This window comes from Ictalurus furcatus, chromosome 9, assembly GCF_023375685.1.
Source record: "Ictalurus furcatus strain D&B chromosome 9, Billie_1.0, whole genome shotgun sequence".
In the NCBI taxonomy this organism is placed as follows: domain Eukaryota; kingdom Metazoa; phylum Chordata; class Actinopteri; order Siluriformes; family Ictaluridae; genus Ictalurus; species Ictalurus furcatus.
In genome coordinates, this window is record NC_071263.1 from 29227374 (window position 1) to 29237229 (window position 9856).

Genomic DNA, 9856 nt, shown 5'->3' on the forward strand with positions numbered 1-9856 from the left:
GCATGTGGAGTCATGTGGGCCAGAAACTGAACCGCCAACCATACGATTAGTGGACAACCCGCTCTACCACCTGATCCACAGCCGCCCATATAGTGTACAGCTGGTACAGTACACAGTGAAACGAAACAACGTTCCTCCAGGACCATGGTGCTACATACAACACACTAACCACATGAGACACGGAACTAAATAAGAGCTACACATTTTTACATAAAGTGCACATGCAAATGTGTGCTAACAACACAAGACAGAACAGTACTACTAAAACAGGACAGTGTAGCATCGACCAGTACAGTTTTAGTGTGGAAGTGTATAACAGGCAGTGCAAAAAGATGCAAAAAATGTCATGCAAAAAAGGTGCAAAAGAGTAATAATATAATTTTAAAATGGTGTAAATGTAAACATAACATGCTATGACTTAGCATTGAGCAGATTAGCTTATACCAGATATGGACATAGCAGTTATTGCAGTAGCAGCATTTCAGCGCGTGCGTGCGTGTGCATGCGTGTGCGTGTGTGTGTGTGTGTCCGCCTACATGCCACTGGGAGAGGAGTACTGTACTGTAGGTGTTGCGGCTCATGATCACTTATTCCCACATGAGAGAGGAATGCAGGGTTACATTCTCTGCGACTTGATATCGCGAGTTCTTCGATATTGTCATTTCAGTCCAAATAATATAATCCCGAACAAAGCCGTGCTTTTATCCCACAGCGCTGTTGAGTTCTGGATTGTGATTGGTCCAAAGGTGTTGATTAAGTTTCTATAACAGCAGCTCTGACAGTAGTGCAGCTGGAAATCGCAGGTTTAGCCTATGTTGATGTGCTGTTATTGTTTTAAATACATTATCGTTTCTATGGTAACGGCTCATTTACAGTGATTTGTTCACTCATGGCACGTGCTCCATAAATACACGGTTTTAAAAAAACCCCACTGCTGATCGTTGATACGGTGACGTGTTCTGTAACGAGACGTTTATGGAAGGAGTCTCCAGTGTCAGAGGTAAAGCTGTAACTTGAAGTTTTCTGACATTTTCAGGACAGAGGAGTTTACACTGTAGTTTCACAGTAATATGATTTTTGTTGTTCTATAAACCTCGAGAGAGAATTTTTTTTAATAGGCTGCTGAGGGAACAACTGTTAGCCTACAGCTGCTATAACATAAGCGAGAACAGGAACTAACTTTTGTTTAATGGATGTTTCACAACACTGACTGTAACCATAAATTGATCAATATTGGCTCAACTGAACAGTATCCTACTATTACATCTTTAGATTAGATTAGATTAAAGTGATGGTATTAATATTTAGAGTTAACAGGAAAGGAGCATTTCATCATTTCTACATGAGTTGTGGTTCTCGGGTCTGTTTCTTGTTCTATGTAGAAACACCAGGAGGTTTTATTTCCTAATGGCTCCATCTGCTGGTCACAATGTGGACCTACAGGGCAGCAGACACGGCGGAGAAAGAGTTTAAATTATTCAGGTTTAAATGGTCGACTTAAAAAAAATAATAATTAATTTTCATAATCGTTTAGTTTATTTTATATTTTTATATATATTTTATATATTATTTAATTTTTTTATTATTTTTATTTTAGATTAAACGATTAATCAGATGGGGCGGGGGCAAACTTTCGGTACCATTTTTTTTTTTTTTTTTTTGTAAAATAAAATCCACAAACTGAGTGTTACAAATATAAACTTTAGACTAAAACTTTGCACAACTGTTTGACCAATTATATAAGACTGAAAAGAACCCAATACACACACACACACACACCAGAATATGTATTATTCATTTAACATTAATAATATTAACATTGGACATGTAAAATTGAATCAAAACATTTCAAGATTTTATTTTTTACATTTGATTGTTGGTGTGACATTTAATTTGACTCTCTGACTTATCTTTTGTTTATTTTATCCCTCAATGCGACACTTGAACTTCTCTACCGCTCAGGTTTTTGCAAATTATCATTTCATTTGTAAATAAATTAAAAATAAATCCATCAATGAACGATCGTCAGCTCAGCTAATGTGATATTTGTGAACGCACGCAAATAACCAAATTGATTCATTTTAAAACATCTTATTTCAATTTGTTTTGATACATTTAACAAAAAATATATATATAAAATATTATTTAAACATTTTTAAAACTATCCTACCAACCCCCTGCAGTTAATTCAGTTCAATTCAATTTTATTTGTATAGCGCTTTTTACAATAGACATTGTCTCAAAGCAGCTTTACAGAAATATCAACACGGTATACAGATATTAAAAGCGCGAATTTATCCCTATTGAGCGAGCCGGTGGCGAGGAAAAACTCCCTAAGATGTTAAGAGGAAGAAACCTTGAGAGGAACCAGACTCAGAAGGGAACCCACCCTCATTACACCAATTACACCACTGACCACTAGGGGTCCGCGGAAACACTGCACTAGACTGTAGAGTACACAGTGCATAGATTAAATGTACCATGGGCGTAACCACGCATTCTTTGGAGGGGTCGTCGTCGTCCCCCTGCCCCCCCACCCCCCACCCTCCACCCCACCCCATGTTGAGGAAAATACTAATCTGTCCCCCCAAATACACAGTAGAAAATATTTTCTATATGTCCCCCTTTAATGAACCCTGCCAACGGGTCTGTCTTTTCTTCATCTATTCTATTTATTTATGTCTATTCCTTTTTAATATATTTCCATTTGTTAAGGAAAATAGGTGTGTGACCCCCACTCCAATTGAACACTTGGTTGCGCCCATACTCAACGCAAGTTGGTTGATATATTTAAGCAGCTCGGTCTGTAAGAAATAGAGACAGCAGCCAAGCGTAGAAAAGTACAGCAAGCTAAACAGCATGATGACATTAACATAATAAATGACACCAGTTACACAAACAGAATATTCAGTTTATCAAATTAAAATGATCATCTGAGTCAGTCATTGCTCTTCTGGGAAAATAATGGTACCTGGTCACAATGCAGGCAGCACAGCATTGCTTGGAAGCATCCGTGGGGAAATTGTATTTACAACATATATAGTGATGAATTTAGTTTCATAGGTAGCCGTCCTTTCTGAGTGTGTTTAAAAGTCGTAAGTGCATGTTTAAATGTTAGCGTGTGTGGTTTGAGTGCACACATCTTAGCTCGCCTCTAATTGGTGTGGTAGGTTTTGTGATAGGTTATGGAGCAGAGAATACATCTGCCCACAGGACGTCCACAGCACCCTACAATTTCCCCATGCTGTGGGAGCTTCTATCACTCAGAAATCACGTGAATTCACACGGTAACTGTAATCCTACAACTATGTTCTAAATATGCGAATTTTCAGTATCAAACTTTGGATGTTGGGACTAAGCTGCTATAGCCCTAACTGCTATATAGTGAGAAACAAAATTATCCATCTTATTTAGTCATTTTCAGTGACACGGTCATATTTCCCACAGCTATTAAAGACGGTGCTAACGCCATGTGCAGTTCAGAATAACTTGGCTTCATACTCCAGCACTCTCCAGTCAAGAGAGCGGTTGTGCAATATGTCTTCACTTCTACAACATGCAAGTAAGAATTTAATTCAATTTCATGACAAAACTTTAAACTTCACCATTTTATTTAATGTTTATTATCATTACAGTGGAGGATAAAATACAAATATCCTTTCATGAACTCGGAAAAGCTTATAACACATCATATCTTATAGCATGTAGTATATCATACCTATGGGCAAAGGTTACAGTATGCCTTACAGTGGATTAAAATAAAATAAAAACACATCTACTAAAGAAAACTATTTACTGTAACATAATTTAGCAGTTAAAGATAGTATTGGAGTAAATATTGAGTACTGGAGTAACAATTCTAGTGAAATAATTCAGAATAGAATATTAAATGCTATTTCATTGATATTAATCCGCTCAGAATCTCTGTCCTTCGTATCTTCGTCGTCTCGTGCCGGTCTTCATTGCAGTGAACCTCTTCATCTTATAAATGAATTCTATGGAGATACATTTTTATTGGTTTTCCATTTGATTTTGATGTACTTAGTTAAAGAACATTATTGAGCAGATATTAGATGTCGAGTCGAGACACTTACCAAATGTAGTGGTAGCAAATGAAGTTCATTTTCTCCTCGCAGTCTCTGTTCTCCCAGACACCATCTCTAATGTTTCTTGCTCCACACCGGTAAGGCCAGGCGGGGCATGAAGGCATTGAAGTCGGGCTCGGCATATCATCCTGGTTCACCCAGAACCATGAGCCATCCATGAAGCGTAGACCGGTCCAGAAAGTGGGAATGAGAATTTCCATACTCCTGTTCTTGGCCAGAAAGTGATCAATCTCCATGGTGACACTTACCAGGTCAGTGTAGTGCGTTCTGCAGTGCACCAGAGCCTCGTACCAGTTCTTCATCTCCTGCACTACGATCATCTGAGGTGCCCAAGTGTAGCAGAAAAAGTTCAGATTTTCTGTACATTGTTTATTTTCCCACTCATTATTGTGAGTAAACACACAGTCTTCAGTGCCAACATTGTCAGGTTGCCCATTTTTCCACTTATTGAAGTTCAGTACTGTTCCATCAGACCACTGTGTAAACTCTGGCTCACCTCTATTTTTTCTAAGGCCGATCCAGCAATGGTCAGATTTCTGACTACTCATTTGATTTGTGAAATTGTAGAATTCCCATTCTGTGTCAAAAATTGCCAGATCTACATAATTATCTCTGCAGTGCGTCTGAGCATCAGTCCAGGACAAAGGTGTATCGCAGTAAATGTATTGTCTCCAGAACAGACCTGTGGCTGCATCTGTTAGAGCCAGCAGCAGGAGGAAGGACAGAACAGCCATCTTCCCTCACCGTGGTGTGTTTGAGCTCAGCTCTGATGATTCTACAGGAATTAAATTACCGGTGACAGCAGCACACAAATGAAAACGCAAAACCAAATTCCCAAACTGAGGGAGAGGACAATGCAAATTTTATGTAAGTGCAGAACGCACGTGATTTGGATTTCTTTACCCTAAAAAACACTTCAGTACGTTTTTCCCTTTTATTATGAAATGAAAAAAAATATTTAATGTAAAAAAGAAGAAGAAGAAGAAATGAGATGAAAGGGTTTAAATAACCCCTGAATAAATAAATCCTTTATTTGCATGGGCGCATGCAGTAAAATTGTGAACAGATCACAGCTTCGTCAACTTGCATGGCTTTTCCATCGATAATGAACAGAATAAAATGATTAGAAAGGACAAAATTTGAGTTATCTCATGCAGGTGAAGTGCGTGTGTGTAATGTCGTAGCGTTTCACTGATGCTGACTGACGTTAAACTGATTCTAGTTTCACGAAGTCACACGGATCCTTCAAATATCGGTTACCAAGGCGACCTGTACAAACATTGCTTGCGTTTGCCTGGTCAAAGCTCACCAGGGTAAGCTTATTTTAAAGAACTTAAATACCATCAATTCAGTTTGTGAAAATAATTTCTGCTTCTGAGATGGTTCAGCTAAATAAAATGTTATACATGCAGAATAATTAATGACGATGACCCATTAGAGTACACAGTGGAGATAAAATGGCAGGTTTTTGTGATATAAAAAAATGTAAAAAATATAATAAAGACACCAAGTAAATCATATCAGAACATATTTGGGAGATTGGATGTTTTTAAAAATATATATTTTTGGTGAGATTGTTGTGACATGTAGGGAGCAACCTGTACTTGCCAGAAATTGCTGCAATTATTTTAATGTTCCTGTAGGCCTCTTGGCAGCCTCCCTGACCAGTTTTCTCCTGAACTTCTCATCAATTTTAGAGGGACGTCCTGTTCTTAGTAGTGTCACTGTCGTGCCTTATTTTCACCACTTGTTGATTATTGTCTTTGGGTATATATCTAATGCCTTGGAAAAAAATTTATAACCCTCTCTTGATTGATATTTTTCAACAATGAGATCCTGTACCTGCTTTGTAACCTCTTTGTGGCCCATGACTTGTCTAATTGGATGTTACCAAAAAGATGACAGGAGAATCCTATAGGAGCAGCTGGACTTTATTTGGGGTTAATCAGTCACATTAACTGATGGCAGGTGTACATTAATTAGTATTTAACTCCCAATGATGAAAGGGTGTGCACACTTATGCTAGTTTTATTTATTTATTTTTTTTACATCGCAAAAACCTGCCATTTTAACAGGGGTGTGTGGACTTTTTATATATGTCAAGTCAAAGCACATTTAAAAACAGCAAATGTTGAACAAAATCCTGTACAAAAGTGCAAATAAATTCACCCAAGTTAATAAAATAATATTTAGAAACTAACCTGAAAAAATATACAAGAAGAAGAAGAATTAGAAGACAGGTAAGATACAAAACTGCATGAAGTTAAAATTAAATTAAATGAATGAAAAATAGAGAAAAAACACACCACTGCATCACCATGCACCAAACATCTTACAGCTATAGGCATAGGCCAAAAAGAAAGCATGAGTTTTTAAATGGAACTTAAATATGCTGAGATTTGTGGAAGACCTGAATGAGATTGGGATTTCATCACAGATGAAATGAAGGCATGGCAAACAATCTCCAAATCCTTAAATGTGAGGAACTTGTGATTGGTTCTAAGTCGGAAAAAGCTTGTACAGAAAACAGATTTAATTTGCTTGTAAAATTTTAAGCATCGTAAGATGTTGTCAGAGTCACCGGGTGTAGGGCTTGGCTGTTTTGGATGTGGGGTTTTTGTTTGTGTTTGGTTAGTCGGTGAGTAAGGGAAGCGCTTGTCTTTTGTTTGTCTTTATGTTAATTGGTAGGTAAGGCAGCATCTGTCTGTACAGGTAATATCGGGCTTTTGTTCGTTATTGTGGCGTTGGCTGGCCTGATGTTTTCCAGTGACTGTAAATATCCATATTGCATAATATATATTTCATAAACCACAGAATTCTTGCCAGTGTCCTTTTGTCCGTCCACTTTTTTTCCTCAGTCAAACCAATTCCGTTATCGTCCCCAACGCTAGACTGAGGAGATAAAGTTGTTAACAAGCTGTTTAAAGAAACTAGAAGGTCCAAACAAAATTCACTACTATCCAACGTTTAATATCCCTCAGGCAATCCCAGTGAGACATTACAGAGCCATTATTACCAGGGTTAAGTGTGAGGTACAACTGTGTATCATCAGCGTAGAAATGACAGGAGATATTACGCTTCTGAAGGACGTGATCTAATGGAAGCAAATATAAAGAGACTATTTAGGAGGCTCGTGGTTACAAGGTGAGAAGTTGGATCTCATAGCATTAATCATTACTAACAAAGAAAGCAATACTTACAAGGTTGTGCTTTTTACTTTAGGTGTCTTATTTCTATCTTACGTCTCTCGTGCCACTGAGTCCAGGATGCTCAAACAGCTGGAGTTAGTGTATATAATGCAACCAGTTCTGTAGCTAAATAAGGAGAAAAGGATGAGATAATGGAGGTTAAGGGATCTACAGTGTAAGTTTCTGAGAACTGTCAGGCAGTATATGGCTGAATGGAGCGGGAGAGATGCTGTGGAGTTTGGGATTTCAGGGCTGGACAAGGAAGAATGGCATCAAATGTAATAGGCCTGACAGACAGATATTGTAGATTTCAGTGTTACAAACAGAAAAAACAACTGACAGAACAAGATCAAGAGTGTGTCCGGGCTTATGTGTAGGACCCGTGACAGATCAACAAGATTAAATGAGTAAAAAAAAACTGAAACCAGAGGAATAGATGGACAGCAAACATGTATATTAAAATCGCCTCTTCTCCTATCTCGTTATTGCCCAGGAATATCCATAAATATTCAATGCAAATGACCAACATTTCATAAATATGTAAATGTGGGGTCTCCCGTTCATGTTTCAGTGAGGAAGCATTGACAATGGTGGAAAGAACAACAAAAAATGTTGGGGAATACAAATAGGAAGCTGTGAATGAGATTGGGGGAAAAGGACACAATCACCTCTTTTTTTTAAAAAAAAAAAAACTTGAAAAATAAACTAAAAAAAATATAAAAGGGATTATGTCCTGGGCTGGTAAATCCCTGACACAGGCAAGGGTTAAGATCTATAACCTGTGTTTATATGTTTCTGTAAAGCTGCTTTGAGACAATGTCCCTTGTTAAAAGTGCTTTACAAATAAACTTGAATTGAATCGAATTGAATCGAATCGAATCTATGGACAGATATTACACATTGGGTCTCTCTAAACCTGGAACCTACTCAGCACATAGTTCCAAGACAAAGGCTCTTGGAGATTTAAATCGGCTCATTAGCCAGTCATCACGGCAAGGAAATGTTTGTGGTGTCCAAAAACATTAAAAAAAAAAGCTTCTCGCCGTATTTTTCCGTTAGTTCTTAAATTGCCAAAAATGCCCCTGGGCCATATGCATCATTCTCTATGCTATTTATATCATTCTGTTATCTATTTGTTAATACATCTGTAAATGTGTGAAATTACTTTACAGCTGTTTACAGCATGTAAGTACCCACAATTAATACCAATATACATAATGAATAATGGTTTCCTTAATCAGAGAGGGGATTAAACTGTAGACTGCAGAATAGTTAATTGCAGCAATAAATATCAATCATACTCATGTCCAAGAAGTCTGTAGGCACTTATTATGGAGCTGCAATAATAATATATAATGTTATAATATAATATAATATAATATAATATAATAATTTCCCACCAAGTATTTCTTTATAAAATCCCGTTTTTTTTTTTTCATGTGGGAAGTTGCATATGCGGATTTTGCATCATTAAAAGTGGCCTAAATCTCTCAATGAAATAATAAGTATTCAGTAGAGATGTCACTGATCTGATCAGCAGAATCTGTATTGGGTCGATACCAGCAAATAAAACGGTGTATCAGACATGAAAGAAATAAAAAACCAAAAGGAAACAAAAAGAAAAGATTGGAATTGGTTTTGGAAACTTTATTTATTTATTTATTAAAATTATATGATACATACAAAGAAACATTATATAGACTGTAGTTTTTAGGATTTTTAAATTGAATTGTATCATTTATATTATATGATATTATATGATACTGTATAATATATATTTATTTAATTTCACATCTTATATACTTACAATTTATTGTATTTATTATATTTGCAGTGTAAGTGTAACTTTTTTGTGTGAAAGCTGTGTTTTTGTGTAAGTTGTATTTTAAGCTATGTATTTATTTATTTATTTATTTATTTATTTAACTGTATTTTTAAAGTGCTTCAGGCAAAAATAGTCATTTTAAAGCTTGGTAGTCTTTAACAAAAAAAAAAAAAAACTCGGGAGACAAATTGCATATGCTCATGCAAACGATATGCAGACTATAAGACTATGCACAGTCCAGTTGCACATATTGGCAGGTTTTTGGGATGTAAAAAATTAAAGTAAGTTAAATCATGTCAGAGCCTTTTTCACCTTTATTGTGAAATTAAAACATATATATATCAAGTGACAAACAACTAGAAATGTTTTTTGGGGAAAATAATAAAAATCAAAAACTTCCAATACTCAGCTTACATAAGTGTGTACACCCTTTTATAATGGGATATGTGGCAGTGTTCAGAATCAACCAATCACATTCAAACTCATGTTAAATACTAATCAGTGTACACCTGCCATCAATTAATGTGACTGATTAACCCCAAATAAAGTCCAGCTGTTCCTATAGGATTTTCCTGACATCTTGATAACATCCAATTAGAAAATCCCTGGGCCGAAAAGAGCTTACAAAGCAGGTACGGGATCTCAGTGTTAAAAAATATCAGGAGAAGGTTACAAAAAAAAACCAAGGTATTGGATATACCATGGAACACTGTAAAGACAATAATCAACAAGTGGAG